Below are 18,257 nucleotides of genomic sequence, written 5' to 3' on the forward strand. Positions count from 1 at the left end.
CAGGACAGATGCATAAACGGCTCCAAGGCAAAGACTTGTCCTGCACTTTCGTGTTGTATTCTACCAATGTTTCTTGAATAATGTATCACTGCATAAATTTATATTCCCACTTCCCTGGGTAAGCATTTATAAAGCAAGATTGTACAAATAAGGCAGCACTTTGTCAATAGTCAGCAATCTCTTTTTTTGTTGAGATTTCAACTGCTGACAGCACCAAAGACAGACACACAAGGCTGGAGCAACTCAGAGGTTCAGGCAGCATCTCTGGAGAAAAGGAACAGGTGGGTGTATGGAACGAGCTGAGGCTGGAGCAACTCAGAGGTTCAGGCAGCATCTCTGTTGAGGCAGGGATTATTGCAACGTTTAGGAAACGTTTGGACAGGTGCATGGATAGGACAGGTTTGGAGGGATAGGGGCCAAATGCAGGCAGGTGGGACTAGTGTAGATGGGACATGTTGGTCGGTGTGGGCAAGTTGGGCCGAATGGCCTGTTATCATGCTATATCACCCTATGACTGTGATTCTAAATGAAAATTAAAAAATAAAAACTATGAGGTGGCGTTTCCCTCTCTCTATCCCTCCCACACCCAAGTCTCACCAGCTTCTCGTTCTCACCCAACATACAGCTAACAAAAGCCTGTTTCCTTACTTTTTTCCATATCTTTCATTCATTGTTCTACTGTATATCTATCTACACCATCATCTATATCTCTCGTTTCCCTTTCCCCTGACTTTCAGTCTGAAGAAGGGTTCCGACCCGAAATGTCACCTATTCCTTTCCGCCAGAGATGCTGCCTGACCCGCTGAGTTACTCCAGCATTCTGGTGTCTGTCTTCGGTGGAAACCAGCATCTGCAGTTCCTTCCTGCTACTAAAAGCACCAATCGTATTTCTGCAAGATGGGTTGACACAGAATGTAACAGTGAGACACAAGGAACTGCAGGTGCTGGAACCTTGCATACAACACAAAGTGCAGGAGTAACTCAGCAGGTCAGGCAGCATCTCTGGAGAACATAGATAGGTGCCTTTCAGGGAGGTTCACACAAGGTGCAGGAGTAATTCAGCAGGTCAGGCAGCATCTCTGGAGAGAAGGAATGGGTGACGTTTCTGGTCGAGACCCTTCTTCAGACTCAGACAGGTTTAGTAGTGTGTAACCTAACAGTATGAATTCTCCAATTTTAGTTTACCCCTTACCCCCACACTACACTTTTTCCCCCTTCCATTTCCTACAACCCCTACCACTCCGTGTTTAGTTTAGTTTAGTTTAGAGACACAACGCAGAAACAGCCTTTCGGCCCACCGAGTCCGCACCTACCAGCGATCCCCGCACATTAACACAAGCCTACACACACTAGGGGCAATTTACACATATACCAAGTATACAAACCCAAGCCAATTAACCTACAAACCTGCACGTCTTTGGAGTGTGGGAGGAAACCGAAGATCTTGGAGAAAACCCATGTGGTCACGGGGAGAACGTACAAACTCCGTACAGACGGTGCCCGTAGTCAGGATCGAACGCGGGTCTCTGGCGCTGTGAGGCAGCAACTCTACCGCTGCGCCACCGTGCCGCCAAATATCTTTGACATTTCTGCCACAAAGAAATTAATTTTGACAATTCAACATTTGGCTGAGTGACTGTCCAACTGAATCTGGAAATTATCACACGATGGCACTGATTAAACCAGAAGGATGTTTCCGGAACACTGGGTCCGAGGGTTTCAATGATGTGCAGTAGATAGTAGCTCAGAACTGCTTGCTAATTATTGATAGGATTTGGAGCATTGTGAGCAGTTTTGGGCCCCGTATCTGAGGAAGGATGTGCTGGGTCTGGAGAGGGTCCAGAAGAGGTTTACGAGAACGATTCCAGGAATGAGTGGGTTAACCTACGATGAGCGTTTGTCGGCACTGGGCCTGTACTCACTGGAGTTTAGAAGGATGAGGGGGGACCTCATTGAAACACAGAATAGTGAGGGGCCTGGATAGAGTGGATGTGGAGAGGATGTTTCCACTAGTGGGAGAGTCCAGGACAAGAGGTCACAGCCTCAGAATTAAAGGACGTTTCTTTATGAAGGAGATGAGGAGGAATTTAATTTGTCAGAGGGTGGTGAATCTGTGGAATTCATTGCCACAGAAGGCAGTGGAGGCCAAGTCAATGGATATTTTTAAGGCAGAGATAGATTCTTAATTAGTACGGGTGTCAGGGGATATGGGGAGAAGGCAGGAGAATGGGGTTGAGCGGTAGAGACAGATCGGCCATGATTGAATGGCAGAGTAGACTTAGTGGGCCGAATGGCCTTATTCTGCTCGTATCACTTATGAAATTAAGATGGTTCAGTTGCCTGGAGCGCTGAGTTACTGCAACACATTGTGTTCTCCACAGAATCTAATGATGTGCTGTCGACAATTCTCAAAATCAGCCCCCTACAAAATCTTTCATTATGCGGATTGGTAAACTGATTTGGTGGTTTATTTAATCTGGTTAATTGAAGTGAAATAAGATCACTGGCATCTGCTTTGTTCTGGTGTGTGGTTTCTCCAATTATAATCGAAGCAGGTTCCGGCCAGGGTTTCTGGTTTCCATGGAGACTGGTGTCATAGGAAGAAGATTTAAGAGGAAACTTAATTAGGTTGTATTAACAAAAAACAGGTCATCAGCCAACTCCTGCATTAAGCTCCCTGTAATTTCCGTAAAGTGGACCCAGCAGTAAACGTGTTTAAAACATGTTAATTTTATTTTCATAAAAGCGTCATAACAGTTTGGTTTAAATGCCTCTCTTGCAGCGTGTGATCAAACACGAGCTCGATGCTTGGTTGACTTATCACAGTGACAATTACATTGCTATCAGTGGCTCATCTGTGTCTCCTGTAACAACATTCACGTGGTCATAAAAGTAGAATTAAGCCATTCGGCCCATCTAGTCTACTCCGCCATTCAATCATGGCTGATCTATCTCTCCCTCCTAACCCCATTCTTCTCCTGCTTTCTCCCCATGACCCCTGATTTTTTTTTTAGATTTAGAGATACAGCGTAGAAACAGGCCCTTCGGCCCACCGAGTCCGCGCCGCCCAGCGATCCCCGCACATTAACACTATCCTACACCCACTAGGGACAATTTTTACATTTGCCCAGCCAATTAACCTACATACCTGCACGTCTTTGGAGTGCGGGAGGAAACCGAAGATCTCGGAGAAAACCCACGCAGGTCACGGGGAGAACGTACAAACTCCTTACAGACGGCGCCCGTAGTCAGGATCGAACCTGAGTCTCCGGCGCTGCATTCGCTGTAAGGCAGCAACTTTACCGCTGCGCCACCGTGCCGCACTAACTGACACCCGTACTAATCAAGAATCTATCTATCTCTGCCTTAAAAATATCCACTGACTTGGCCTCCACAGCCATCTGTGGTAAAGAATTCCACAGATTCACCACCCTCTGACTAAAGAAATTTCAGGTATCACAAAATGCTGGAGTAACTCAGCAGGTCAGGCAGCATCTAGGAGAAAAGGAATGGGTGACGTTTCAGGTCGAGACCCTTCTTGAGACTCAAAGAAATTTCACCTCAACTTCCTAAAATAACGTCCTTCAATTCTGAGGCTATCACCTCTAGTTCTAGATTCTCCCACTAGTGGAAAACCTTTGAATAGTTAAGTATGAGTACATATCAAACACAAATGTGTATGAGAAAATCTCTCAATAGTCTTCCCATGTAATACATTATTGGTGTAGCAAGGAACTGCAGGTGCTGGTTTACGCCGAAGAAAGGCACAAAGTGCTGGAGTAACTCAGCGGGACAGACAGCATCTCTGGAGAGAAGGAATGGGTGACGTTTCGAGTCAAGACCCTTCTTCAGACTCTGAATGTATATATATATATACACACACACACACGCACACACACATATATATATTTACACACACAAACACACACATGTATGTATATATACACCCACACACACACATATGTATATATATATATATATATACACACACACACATATATATACATATATATATATATATATATGCATACATATATATATATATATATATTTATATATATATATACACATACATACAAGCACACACACACACATATATATATACACATATATACACACACACACACATATAAATATATATATACACATATACACACACACACACACATATATATATACACATACATACACACACACACACACATATAAATACACATATACCCACACGCATACACGCACATTCTCACACACATATAAATACACATATACACACACGCATACACGCACACTCACATATAAAAGCAAACAATCCTTCCTTGGAAGATTGAGGAGATTCCCGCTATCACCCAGTACCCACCGACCTTCCAGAGGTGTGCGGTGGGGAGCACACTGAACAGTTGTGTCATGGCCTGGTTCACCAACCCAAATGGCCAGGAATGAAGGACATGACATGGAGTGGTGGACATTGCCCGGACACTCCCCACCATCGCAGGTCATAAGTGACAGGAGCAGAATTAGGCCATTCGGCCCATCAAGTCTACTCCACCATTCAATCATGGCTGATCTATCTCTCCCACTCAACCCTTTAGTCAGAAGGTGGTGAATCTGTGGAATTCTTTGCTGCAGAGGGCTGTGGAGGCCAAGTCAATGGATATTTTTAAGGCAGAGATAAATTTTTGATTAGTGCGGGTGTCAGGGGTTACGGGGAGAAGGCAGGAGAATGGGGTTAGGAGGGAGAGATAGATCAACCATGATTGAATGGCAAAGTAGACTTGATGGGCCGAATGGCCTAATTCAGCTCCTATCACTAATGGCACTAAAACACTCTTGACTCTTGACTATAACAAGGATGTATGGAAAGAAATAACTGGCCACACCTAGCCAATGAGTTGGACTTTGAGGGAGAGTGCTGTTTAAATGTGACGCTGCATCAGAACTGAAATTGTACATTTTAGAGCATATTTGCTAACAGCTGGAGTAAGATCATTGATTTTAATTGTCACCTGATAAAATATTTAGTATGCACTTTACCACTTTGTATTGTTGCACTAGCAACATCAGCCTCATAGAAATCATAGAAAATAGGTGCAGGAGGAGGCCATTTGGCCCTTCGAGCCAGCACCACCATTCATTGTGATAATGGCTGATCATCCACAATCAGTAACCCGTGCCTGCCTTCTCCCCATATCTCTTGATTCCGCTAGCCCCTAGAGCTCTATCTAACTCTCTTTTAAATTCATCCAGTGAATTGACCTCCACTGCCCTCTGTGGCAGAGAATTCCACACATTCACAACTCTCTGGGTGAGAAAGTTTTTTCTCATCTCAGTTTTAAATGGCCTCCTCTTTATTCTTAGACTGTGTGGCCCCTGGTTCTGGACTCCCCCAACATTGGGAACATTTTTCCTGCATCTAGCTTGTCCAGTCCGTTTAGAATTTTATACTTTTCTACAAGATCCCCTCTCATCCTTCTAAACTCCAGTGAATTTAGTGGTTGAGCAGGATCATCCCTGATCGTGCTGCCACTCAAGGTTGTCTCCCCACTTTCTGTCCATTTTGAGTTGAATTTTAACAAGGAACTTCTTTGAATGTCAGTGTGGTTCATTGGGGCCATGTGCCGGCTGCATTCCCACCCAGTGGTTTCATTCAGAGATACAGCGTGGAAACAGGCCCTTCGGCCCACTGAGTCCATGCCGACCAACAATCACCCGTGCACTACTTCTATCCTACACACACAGGGGACAATTTACAGAAAGCAATTAAATTGCAAACTTGAAGTTTGAACGAGTCTGAACAAGGGTCACCCATGTTCTCCAGAGATGCTGCCTGACCCGCTGAGTTACTCCAGCACTCTGTGAAATGTCACCTATCCATGTTCTCCTCAGATGCTGCCTGACCCGCTGAGTTACTCCAGCACTCTGTGTCTTTTTTTGTTGGGACCCTTCTTCACACTGATTTGTTGGGGTGGGGGATGGGGCAGAAAGCTGGAAGAGAGGAGGGGAAACATAGTCTAATGTTATCCCACTTTTTAAGAAAGAAGGGAGAGAGAAAAGGTGAAATTATAGACCAGGTAGTCTGACATCAGTGGTGGGGAAGATGCTGGAGTCAATTATAAAAGACGAAATTGCGGAGCATTTGGATCGCAGTAACAGGATCGTTCCGAGTCAGCATGGATTTACGAAGGGGAAATCGTGCTTGACTAATCTTCTGGAATTCTTTTAGGATGTAACTAGAAAAATTGACAGGGGAGAGCCAGTGGATGTGGTGTACCTCGACTTTCAGAAAGCCTTCGACAAGGTCCCACATAGGAGATTGGTGGGCAAAATTAGAGCACATGGTATTGGAGGTAGGGTACTGACATGGATAGAAAATTGGTTGACAGACAGAAAGCAAAGAGTGGGGATAAATGGGTCCCTTTCAGAATGGCAGGCAGTGACTAGTGGGGTACCGCAAGGCTCGGTGCTGGGACCGCAGCTATTTCCAATACACATTAATGACTTGGATGAAGGGATTAAAAGTACCATTAGCAAATTTGCAGATGATACAAAGCTGGGTGGCAGTGTGAACTGTGAGGAAGATGCTATGAGGTTGCAGGGTGACTTGGACAGGTTGTGTGAGTGGGCGGATGCATGGCAGATGCAGTTTAATGTGGATAAGTGTGAGGTTATCCACTTTGGTGGTAAGAATAGGAAGGCAGATTATTATCTGAATGGTGTCAAGTTAGGAACAGGGGACGTACAACGAGATCTGGGTGTCCTAGTGCATCAGTCACTGAAAGGAAGCATGCAGGTACAGCAGGCAGTAAAGAAAGCCAATGGAATGTTGGCCTTCATAACGAGAGAATTTGAGTATAGGAGCAAAGAGGTCCTTCTGCAGTTGTACAGGGCCCTAGGAGACCGCACCTGGAGTACTGTGTGCAGTTTTGGTCTCCAAATTTGAGGAAGGATATTCTTGCTATTGAGGGCGTGCAGCATAGGTTTACTAGGTTAATTCCTGGAATGGCGGGACTATCATATGTTGAAAGACTGGAGCGACTCGGCTTGTATACACTGGAATTTAGAAGGATGAGAGGGGATCTTATCGAAACATATAAGATTATTAAGGGGTTGGACACGTTAGAGGCAGGAAACATGTTCCCAATGTTGGGAGAGTCCAGAACAAGGGGCCACAGTTTAAGAATAAGGGGTAGGCCATTTAGAACGGAGATGAGGAAAAACATTTTCAATCAGAGAGTTGTGAATCTGTGGAATTCTCTGCCTCAGAAGGCAGTGGAGGCCAATTCTCTGAATGCATTCAAGAGAGAGATAGTTAGAGCTCTTAAGGATAGCGGAGTCAGGGGGTATGGGGAGAAGGCAGGAACGGGGTACTGCCTGAGAATGATCAGCCATGATCACATTGAATGGCGGTGCTGGCTCAAAGGGCCGAATGGCCTCCTCCTGCACCTATTGTCTATTGTCTAGGCACACCCACAGATAGACACAAAGTGCAGGAGTAACTCAGCGGGCCAAGTAGCATCCCTGGAGAAAAGGAAAAGGTGATTTTTTGGGTCAGAACCCTTCTGAAACTCAAGTCTTCAGTCTGAAGACAGGTCCCAACCTGAAACGTCACCTATCCATGTTCTCCACAGATGCTGCCTGACCCACTGAGTTACTCCAGCACTCTGTCTTTTTTTTGTAAGCCAGCATCTGTAGTAACTTGTATCTGCATGGATATTTCCATGGAAGATACAAAAACCGGGTGTAACTCAGCAGGACAGGCAGTATCTCTGGATGTAAGGGGTTGGTGACATTTTGGGTGTCGAGACCCTTCTTCAGACAGAAAGATAAGAGATGGGGGGGGGGAGGTTACCCATGGAAGATTCGTTCAAGAACTTGTGTGGGAAGGAACTGCAGGTGCTGGTTTACACCGAAGGTGGACACAAAATGCTGGAGTAACTCAGCGGGTCAGGCTGAGAGAAGGAACGGGAGACTTTTCGGGTCGAGACCCTCCTCCAGACTCAAGAAATTCCTCTGAAAATTTCTGTCTGTGTCACAGTCAGAGGGTGGAAACAGGCCCTTCGGCCCAACTTGCCCATACTGTCCCAGCTACACTGGTCCAACCAGTGTGCCAAACGTTCCACTCGCCTGGCAATGTGTGCAAGGGGCTTTGGAGAGTGTGGCTGTGGGGGTCTGTCTGGGCAGAGGGGGGTAGATGGCAGGGAAGGGCCGCTGCCAGTGGGGGTGGGTGATCCAGAGGGCCAGTGCCAGTGCCAGTGCAGGGCCGGCTTCCAGCAGCAGGGGTCGTGTGGTGTCGGCCTTTGTAGTGAAGAGTGGCAGCAGATGAGGGTCTCCCTCCCTCCCTCCATCTCTCTCTCCCTCCTCTCTCTCTCCTTCCCTCCCTCCTTCTCTCTCTCTCTCCCCCTCTCTCTCTCCTCTCTCTCTCTCCTCTCTCTCCCTCCCTCCCACCTCTCTCTCTCTCTCCTTCCCTCCCTCCTTCTCTCTCTCTCCCCCTCTCTCTCTCTCCCCCCTCTCTCTCTCTCCCCCTCTCTCTCTCCTCTCTCCCTCCCTCCCTCTCTCTCTCTCTCTCTCTCTCTCTCTCTCTCCCCCTCTCCTCCTCTCCTCTCTCTCCTCTCCCTCCCTCCCTCCCTCCTTCTCTCTCTCTCTCCTCTCTCCCTCCCTCCCTCCCTCCTCTCTCTCTCTCTCTCTCTCTCTCTCTCTCTCTCTCTCTCTCTCTCTCTCTCCTCCCTCTCTCTCGCCCTCACTGCGCAGGCTGCAAACATGGCGGAAACTGAGTGAAGTGTGAAGCCCGGAGCCAGGCGGAGGGTGGAGGGTGAGGGTGAGGGGGGGGGGGGAGAGGGCGAGGCTGGAGCTGGAGCTGGAGCTGGAGCCGGGGACAAGGCGCTGTAACGCGGCCTCTCGCTGCCGCCGGTGAGTGAAGGAGCGGCGGAGCATCGCAGCCCGGGGGGGGGGGGCGAGAGAGAGGGAGAGAGAGAGGGGGATGTAGAGAGAGAGGGAGGGAGAGAGAGAGGGAGGGAGATGGGGAGGAAAGGGAGAGAGAGGGGGGAGAGAGAGGGAGGGAGGGGAGAGAGAGGGGAGAGAGAGGGGAGAGAGAGAGGAGGGGGAGAGGAGGAGGGGAGGGGAGGGGAGAGAGAGGGGAGAGAGAGGAGGAGGGGAGAGAGAAAGAGAGAGGGGTAGAGGGAGAGAGGGGTAAGAGAGAGGGAGAGGGGGGTTGTGTCGCGTCCAGTGCGCCGTGTAGCCACTGCATTGTATCCAGTGCACTGACTGTATCCATGTAGTGTATCCAGTGCTTTGTATTCAATGTATTGAATCCAATGTATCGATGCATTGTATCCAACGCAATGTATCCAGAGTGAAATATCCAGCGCGGTATTTACATGTCTGGTGTGGTGGGGGGCCAGTGTGTGGTGTGTCCAGTGTGTGGTGTGTCCAGTGTGTGGTGTGTCCAGTGTGTGATGTGTCCAGTGTGTGGTGTGTCCAGTGTGTGATGTGTCCAGTGTGTGGTGTGTCCAGTGTGTGGTGTGTCCTGTGTGTGATGTGTCCAGTGTGTGGTGGGGGCCAGTGTGTGGTGGGGGGCCAGTGTGTGGTGTGTCCAGTGTGTGATGTGTCCAGTGTGTGATGTGTCCAGTGTGTGATGTGTCCAGTGTGTGGTGGGGGGCCAGTGTGTGGTGTGTCCAGTGTGTGGTGTGTCCAGTGTGTGGTGTGTCCTGTGTGTGGTGGGGGCCAGTGTGTGGTGGGGGCCAGTGTGTGGTGGGGGCCAGTGTGTGATGTGTCCAGTGTGGTGGGGGCCAGTGTGTGGTGTCCAGTGTGGGGCCGGGTCCTCTCCCCAGCCCTGGGCCACCGGATGCGTTGGTTCCTTGTTTATGTTTCATTGTGTCGCTGCTACGCTCACCTCTCTCTCTCCCACCCTCTCTCCCTCCCTCCCTCTCTCCCTCCCTCCCTCTCTCCCTCCCTCCCTCTCTCTCCCCCTCCCTCTCTCCCTCCCTCCATCTCTCGCCCACCCTCTCCATGGCGGAGGAAGGTGGGGAGGGGGGATGAGGAGGGGGGTGTAAAGGGACAAGACTAGGGGATGAGGGAGAAGGAAGGGGTTAGAGAGAGGGATGGGAGATGGGAGGGGATGCAATGTTTGCATTGAGTGTGCGTATGTGAGTGTGTGCATGTATTTGTGTGTGCGTGTGTTTGTGTGTGAGACTGTGAGATTGTGTGTGTGAGTGTGTCTGTGAGAATGTGAGTGTGAGCGTGTGTGTGAATGTGAGTGTGTGAGCATGCATATGTGAGCGTGTGTGTGTCTGAGTGAGTGTGAGCATGCGTGTGTGAGCAAGCGTGTGCGTGTGTGTGCGTGTGTGAGTGAGTGTGAGCATGCGTGTGAGTGAGTGTGCGTGTGTTAGTGTGAGTGCGTGCGTATGAGTGTTAGTGTGAGTGAGTGTGTCAGTGCGTGTGTGTGTGTGTGAGTGAGTGTGTGTCAGTGCATGTGAGTGAGTGAGTGCGTCAGTGTGAGTGAGTGTGTCAGTGTGCGTGTGTGTGTTTTGCTCCTCTGTCTGGCACGACAAGGGCGCTGGAGTTTGCAATGAGGGACGTCCTGATCGTTGCAGAAATGGACAATGAATCTGTCTCTGTGTTCAGGTCCACCTGAATGTCTGGTAACTGGTGATCCTGCACAATCTGCAGGTTTTACTTCAGAGGTACAGTGTGGAAACAGGCCCTTCGGCCCTCCAGGTCTGTGCTGACAGATGATCACCCCGTACACTAGCACTATCCAACATACTAGGGGCAATTTACAATTTACAGTAGCTAATTAACCTACAAACCTGGACGTCTTTGGAGTGTGGGAGGAAACCAGAGCCCCCGGAGAAAACCCACGCAGGTCACGGGGAGAACGTATAAACTCCGTACAGACAGCACCCGTAGTCAGGATGGAAGCCGGGTCTCTGGCGCTGTGAGGCAGCAGCTCTACCTGCTGCGCTATCTTGGTCATCTGAACCTTTGCCGGCTCTTACATTGTTTTATGTTTCAAATTCCAGATTAGTTATTCTCCCGAAGGCTCCTGGTTGCCAAGTATCCTGTGGACGGAGGGCAGCCACTGGATTTGAGCTCGCGGTTCACCAACGCTTAAATGAATGGGAAGAGGACTTTTGCTGCAGTTGCTGCTGCGATGTTGAGGACAGGCGGCTAAATGAATGCAGGCTCACAGCAATCTACCAGCGGATTGGCCGACACTCAAGGCAAGCACCTTCCCAAGGTAGGGTGTCAGATGGAGATCTTTACAACAGCACAGGAACAAGCACCTCGTCCCAACTTGCCCACGCTGACCAACATGCCCCTTATGTACATGGGTGATGTGACATTCCTCGATAAGTGTCGAGACCCTTCTTCAGACTGTGTCTGAAATTGGATTCAAATTGAGTCTGAAGACGGGTCTCGACCCGAAACGTCACCCATTCTTTCTCTCCACAGATGCTGCCTGACCCGCTGAGTTACTCCAGCTTTTTGTGTCTATTTTCGGTGTAAACCAGCATCCTTCACTTGTCCCACCTGCCCAAAGAGCCACACAGCACAGCTATTTGTGTGGAGTTTGCACGCTCCCCATGTGACCTCATGGGTTTCCACCGGGCGCTCCGGTTTCCTCCCACATCCCAAAGTCGTGCGGGTTTGTAGGTTAATCGGCCCCTCTGTAAACTGTCCCCTAGTGTGTAAGGAGTGGATGAGAAAGTGGGATCAAATAGTAGTAGTGTGAACTCATGATCGATGGTCTGTATGGAATCGGTGGGCCGAAGGGCCTGTTTCTATGTTTTTCTTTCAATCAAAGTTGTAAACATTATTGAATCGAAGATAGACGCAAAAAGCTGGAGTAACTCAGCGGATCAGGCAGCATCTCTGGAGAGAAGGAACGGGTGATTCTTCAGATTGCAAGTCAGGGGAAAGGGAAACGAGAGATATAAACGAAGATGTAGAGAGATAATCGTTGCTCTCGTTTCCCTTTCCTGTGACTCTCAGTCTGAAGAAGGGTCTCGACCCAAAAGGTCACCCATTCCTTCTCTCCAGAGATGCTGCCTGTCCCGCTGAGTTACTCCAGCACTTGGTGTCTATCTTCGGTGTAAACCAGCATCTGCAGTTCCTTCGTAAACATTATTGAGTCAGCAGACTGAGGGGAACAAAATCGTGCACCATTGTACTTGTCAGAAGATACCTGTGACTTTATGAATGGTATTGATTAAAATTGATTCAGAATTCGGAGAATATTAATTCAGTTGGATGGTTTAACTTAATTGCTTCCATCAACACTTAAAATCATAACTAATATATTGGACAGTAAAGCGGTTTTATAATTAAAAACTACACATAGATCAGAATGTTTTGAGTGTAAGCGTTGGAATCTGCAATACATCCTATTTCTGTTTAAAATAATCTTCCACACATTTAGTGGTGATGCAGTAACACAGCGGGTAGAGCTGCTGCCTCACAGCGCCAGAGACCCGGGTTCCATCCCGACTACGGGTGCTGCCTGTACGGAGTTTGTACGTTCTCCCCCTGACCTGCGTGGGTTTTCTCCGGGTGCTTCGGTTTCCTCCCGCACTCCAAAGACGTGCAGGTTTGTTGGCTAATTGGGATTGGTATAATTGTAAATTGTCCCTGAAGTGTGTGTAGGATAGTGTTACTGTCGGGGTGATCGCTGATCGTTCGAAGGGCCTGCTTTTGTGCTGTGTCTTTAAACTATACTAAAATGAAACATTTCTAGCCTTAGAGGGAGTACAGAGAAGGTTCACCAGATTGATCCCTGGGATGGCAGGACTCATATGAAGAAAGACTGGATAGACTGGGCTTATACTCGCTGGAATTTAGAATACTGAGGGGGGATCTTATAGAAACATATAAAATTCTTAAGGGGTTGGAGAGGCTAGATGCGGGAAGATTGTTCCCGATGTTGGGGAAGTCCAGAACCAGGGGTCACAGCTTAAGGATAAGGAGGAAGTCTTTTAGGACCAAGATGAGAAAACATTTCTTCACACAGAGAGTGGTGAGTCTGTGGAATTCTCTGCCACAGAAGGTAGTTGAGGCCAGTTAACTGGCTATATTTAAGAGGGAGTTAGATGTGGCCCTTGTGGCTAAAGGGATCAGGGGGTATGGAGAGAAAGCAGGTACAGGTTACTGAGCTGGATGATCAGCAATGATCATATTGAATGGCAGTGCAGGCTCGAAGGGCCGAATGGCCTACTCCTGCACCTATTTTCTATGTTTCTATGTTAAACTAAACTCTCTCCCAGTAGCACTTTACGATCGTTATATTATGTAGGCAGAGGAGGTTTACTTTGAAATGTTCCTGGATGTTAATGGCTCATGGCCTCCACATCACCATCAATTGTTTGACATCAGATCCTTCAACTGAAGGCCTTCAACAGAGGGTCACGGTGGCACAGCGGTAGAGTTGCTGCCTTACAGCGAATGCAGTGCCGGAGACTCAGGTTCGATCCTAACTACGGGCGCCGTTTGCACGGAGTTTGTACGTTCTCCCCGTGACCTGCGTGGGTTTTCTCCGAGATCTTCGGTTTCCTCCCACACTCCAAAGACGTGTGTAGGTTAATTGACTGGGTAAATGTAAAAATTGTCCCTAGTGTGTGTAGGATAGTGTTAATGTGCGGGGATCGCTGGGCGGCCTGGACTCGGTGGGCCAAAGGACCTGTTTCCGCGCTGTATCTCTATATATCTAACTGTCCCGCACCCTCCACGTTTAGTTTTTACTTTCGAGATACAGCACGGAAACAGGCCCTTCGGCCTACCGGGTCTGCACCGACCAGTGATCCCCGCACACTAACACTATCCTACACACACTAGGGACAATTTACATTTATACCAAGCCAATCAACCTACAAACCTGTACGTCTTTGGAGTGTGGGAGGAAACCGAAGATCTCAGATAAAACCCACGCAGGTCACGGGGAGAACGTACAAACTCCGTACAGACAGGGCCCGTAGACAGAATCGAACCTGGGTCTCTGGCGCTGTAAGGCAGCAACTCTACCGCTGCGCCACCGTGCCGCCCAAAAAGCATTGAATATCTAGATTTATACAGCTTATACAGCAGATTATACAGCCCTTCTGCCCAACTTGTCCACGCCGACCAACATGCCCCCATCTACGCTAGTCCCACCATGTCCTATCCATGTTCAACACAAAATGCTGGAGTAACGCAGCGAGACTGGAGAGAAGGAATGGGTGACGTTTTGGGTCGAGACCTTTCTTCAGACTCTACTGTCCTATACATGTACCTGTCGAAATGTTTCTTAAACGTTGCGATAGTCCCAGCCTCAACTACCTCCTCCGGCAGCTCGTTTCATAAACCCACCACCCTTTGGGTGTAAAAAAAGGTTTCCCCTCGGGTTCCTCTTACATTTTTCTCCCCTCACCTTAAATCTACACCCTCTGGTCCTCGATTTCCCTACTCTGGGCAAGAGACTCTGTGCATCTGCCTGATCTATTCCTCTCATGATTTTATACACCTCTGTCAGATCACCCCTCATCCTCCTGCGCTCCATGGAATAGAGTCCCAGCCTGCTCAACCTCTCCACATAGCTCAGACCCTTGATTCCTGGCAACCATCCTCGTGAAAATGTATGTTTTCTTATTATAAAAGCTCTTCAAACAGGTTATTATGGACGTAAAGTAATTAATATTTTCTCCAAAAATATATTCCTGCTACACTTGCAGGAAAATGTAGTATCTCTGTCTAAACAGAGCGTTCTTTAATGCCTCTGTGGATTTCTTGGCCTGTGTTTTGTGGCAATAAAATATGACAAACCCTAGTTTGTTTTCCTGTCGTTACACAAAGGACTTCATGATTCCAGCAGGTGTCCAACTTAAAGTTTCACTGACTCTTCAAACATTCGACATTTTCCTTGATGTTGGGTGAACATATGATCAGCGTTTGACCGGACTGGGCCTGTGGAATTATAGTGTGATACAGCGTGGAAACAGGCCCTTCGGCCCAACTTGTCCACACCGGCCAACATGTCCCAGCCACACTAGACTCATCTGCCCGTGTTTGGTCCATATCGCTCTAAACTTGTCCTATCAATGTATTCCTGCGCTCACTGGAGTTTAGAGGGATGAGGGGGGACCTCATTGAAACTTACCGTATAGTGAGCGGCCTGGATAGAGTGGATGTGGAGAGGATGTTTCCACCAGTGGGAGAGTCTAGGACCAGAGGGCACAGCCTCAGAATAAAAGGACGTTCCTTTAGAAAGATGAGGAGGAATTTCTTTAGTCAGAGGGTGGTGAATCTGTGTAATTCTTTGCCACAAACCACTGTGGAGATTTTGGTGGGGAGCAGATGAACTGTGTGGGAAGGAACTGCAGATAGACACAAAATGCTGGAGTAACTCAGCGGGACAGGCAGCATCTCTGGAGAGAAGGAACGGGTGGCGATTCAGTATAAGATTCATGTTCCTTGGAAACTTTCCTCCCCATAAAACACTCTGACCATCCTCTGCTGGGTTTAAGAGTTCCATAACCGCTCGTGAAATGTAGGCACAACCCACCGAGCACTTGTCGTAAACAATACTGTAACTTCTTTGCGTATATATATAATTTACAATTAAAAAAAATATTTAGAACTTAGAACAGAATGGAAAAACAAAGAACTGCAGATCTGAAGATATTCACAAAGCGCTGGAGTAACTCAGCGGGACAGGCAGCATCTGTGAAGAACACGGATAGGTGACGTTTCACAGAGTGCTGGAGTAACTCAGCGGGTCAGGCAGCATCTGTGGAGAACATGGATAGGTGACGTTTCACAGAGTGCTGGAGTAACTCAGCGGGACAGGCAGCATCTCGAGGGGAAAAGGAATGGGTGACGTTTCGGGTCGAGAAGTCTGAAGAAGGATCTCAACCCAAAACGTCGCCCGTTCCTTCTCTCCAGAGATGCTGCCTATCCCGCTGAGTTACTCCAGCTTTTTGTGTCTATCTTCGGTTTAAACCAGCATCTGCAGTTCCTTCTTACACGTACGAAATAGAAGGGTCTCGACACGAAACGTCACCTATCTCCTTTTCCCCAGAGATGCTGCCTGAGCCGCTGAGTTGTTCCAGGTTTTCGAGTCTATTTTAAAGAACTGCAGATGCTGACTTAAACCAAAGATCGTCATAAAGTGCTGGAGTAACGCTGGAAGAATCTAGAGAGAAAGATGGGTGACATTTCAGGCTGGTACCCTTCTTCAGACACTGAGGAAGGGACCCGACCCGAAACGTCACCCATTCCTTCTCTCCAGAGATGCTGCCTGAGCCGTTAAGTTACTCCAGCACTTTGTGTCTATCTTTAGAACTTGGAACAGTTCAGCACAAGAACAGGCTTTCCAGTCCACAGTGTCCTTGTCCACATTGCTGCAAGTTAGAATTTCATCGTTCCATTTTAGTACATACGTCAACAAAATACTCTTGCCAGCAAGTTAAACTGATCTCCTCTGCCTGCACGTGATCTATATCCCTCCATCCCCAGGACATCCACGTGCCTGTCTAAAAGCCTATCTCACATTCACCTTCCAATATTTCACCTTGCAATTTAATTGTACCCTCACTAAGTTCAATAACCTACATAAAATCTGCTTCCAACTATGTTGGCACAATAACTATTTTATGTGTAGAACACAGAGTGCTGGAGTAACTCAGCGGGTCAGGCAGCATCTGTGGAGAACATGGATAGGTGACGTTTCACAGAGTGCTGGAGTAACTCAGCGGGTCAGGCAGCATCTGTGGAGAACATGGATAGGTGACGTTTCACAGAGTGCTGGAGTAACTCAGCGGGTCAGGCAGCATCTGTGGAGAACATGGATAGGTGACGTTTCACAGAGTGCTGGAGTAACTCAGCGGGTCAGGCAGCATCTCTGGAGGAGATGGATAGGTGATGTTTCAGTTCGGGACCCTTCTTCAGACCCTCAAAAGTCACCAACGGGCGCTGTCTGTAAGGAGTTTGTACGTTCTCCCCCTGACCTGCGTGTGTTTTCTCCGGGTGCTCCGGTTTACTACCACACTCCAAAGACGTACGTGTTTGTAGATCAATTGGCTTGGTATAAATGTAAAATTGTCCCCAGTGTGCGTAGGATAGTGTCAGTGTGCGGGGATCGCTGGTCGGCGTGGATTCTGTGGGCCAAAGTGCCATTTTCCGCGCTGCATCTCTGAAGTCTACAGCAGAGAAGTTGATTTGCATTTTGAAAGTGTTGTATTTGTTACCCCTCTCTCTGTTACCAGATGATATTTTAAAAGGATCAAATTTTTAAGTGTGGAAATTTTTTAAAGTATTAAACCCACCCAGAGAAGCTGGCATAGCTGTGTGTGTTACAGCAGGTGGTGAGGTTAGTGACAGATGAATTCCGCTGCAAAATACTACATTTTAGTTCACGGGCTCTGATAGATGAGGTTTTAGCACATCCATCCACGTCCTAAGATCGACGTATAAAATTATAAAAGGACTGGACAAGCTAGATGCAGGAAAAATGTTCCCAATGTTGGGGGAGTCCAGAACCAGGGGCCACACAGTCTAAGAATAAAGGGGAGGCCATTTAAAACTGAGGTGAGAAGCAACTTTTTCACCCAGAGAGTTGTGGATTTGTGGAATTCTCTGCCACAGAAGGCAGTGGAGGCCAATTCACTGGATGAATTTAAAAGAGAGTTAGATAGAGCTCTCGGGGCTAGTGGAATCAAAGGATATGGGGAGAAGGCAGGCACGGGTTACTGATTGTGGATGATCAGCCATGATCACAATGAATGGTGGTGCTGGCTCGAAGGGCCAAATGGCCTCCTCCTGCACCTATTTTCTATGTTTCTATGACACAAAAAGTTGGAGTAACTCAGCGGGACAGGCAGCATCTCTGGAGAGAAGGAATGGGTGGCATATTCGGTCGAGGCCATCCACTTCCTAGTTTAGTTTAGTTTAGTTTATTGTCACGTGTACCGAGGTACAGCGAAAAGCTTTTGTTGCGTGCTATCCAGTCAGCGGAAAGACTATCCGTGATTACTATCGAGCCGTCCACTGTGTACAGATACAGGATAAAGGGAATAAGGTTTAGTGCAAGATAAAGCAAGCAATGTCAAATCAAAGATAGTCCGAAGGCCTCCAATGAGGTAGATAGTAGTCCAGGGTTACTGTTAATGCTCAAGTTATTGGTATGATGGTTCAGGTGCCTGATCACCTAAGGTCTTTCAGAAGGATTAAATGTTGTGTCGTTACAAGGATGAGAGGGGATCTTATCGAAACGTATAAGATTATTAAGGGGTTGG

At 47.9% G+C, this 18,257-nt stretch overlaps 1 protein-coding gene across 1 annotated transcript in view; it reads left to right on the forward strand.

The window, feature by feature from the left end:
* The first annotated feature begins 8,808 nt into the window (after positions 1-8,808).
* Positions 8,809-18,257, forward strand: part of LOC144606718 (polycomb protein SCMH1-like) — a 78,920-nt gene continuing 69,471 nt past the window's right edge. The window contains exons 1-2 of the mRNA XM_078423033.1: positions 8,809-8,904; positions 11,016-11,233. The gene's annotated coding sequence lies outside the window, so the exon portion shown is untranslated. The remainder of the gene's footprint in view (positions 8,905-11,015; positions 11,234-18,257) is intronic.

The sequence above is a fragment of the Rhinoraja longicauda genome, chromosome 27, assembly GCF_053455715.1.
Source record: "Rhinoraja longicauda isolate Sanriku21f chromosome 27, sRhiLon1.1, whole genome shotgun sequence".
In the NCBI taxonomy this organism is placed as follows: Eukaryota; Metazoa; Chordata; class Chondrichthyes; order Rajiformes; family Arhynchobatidae; genus Rhinoraja; species Rhinoraja longicauda.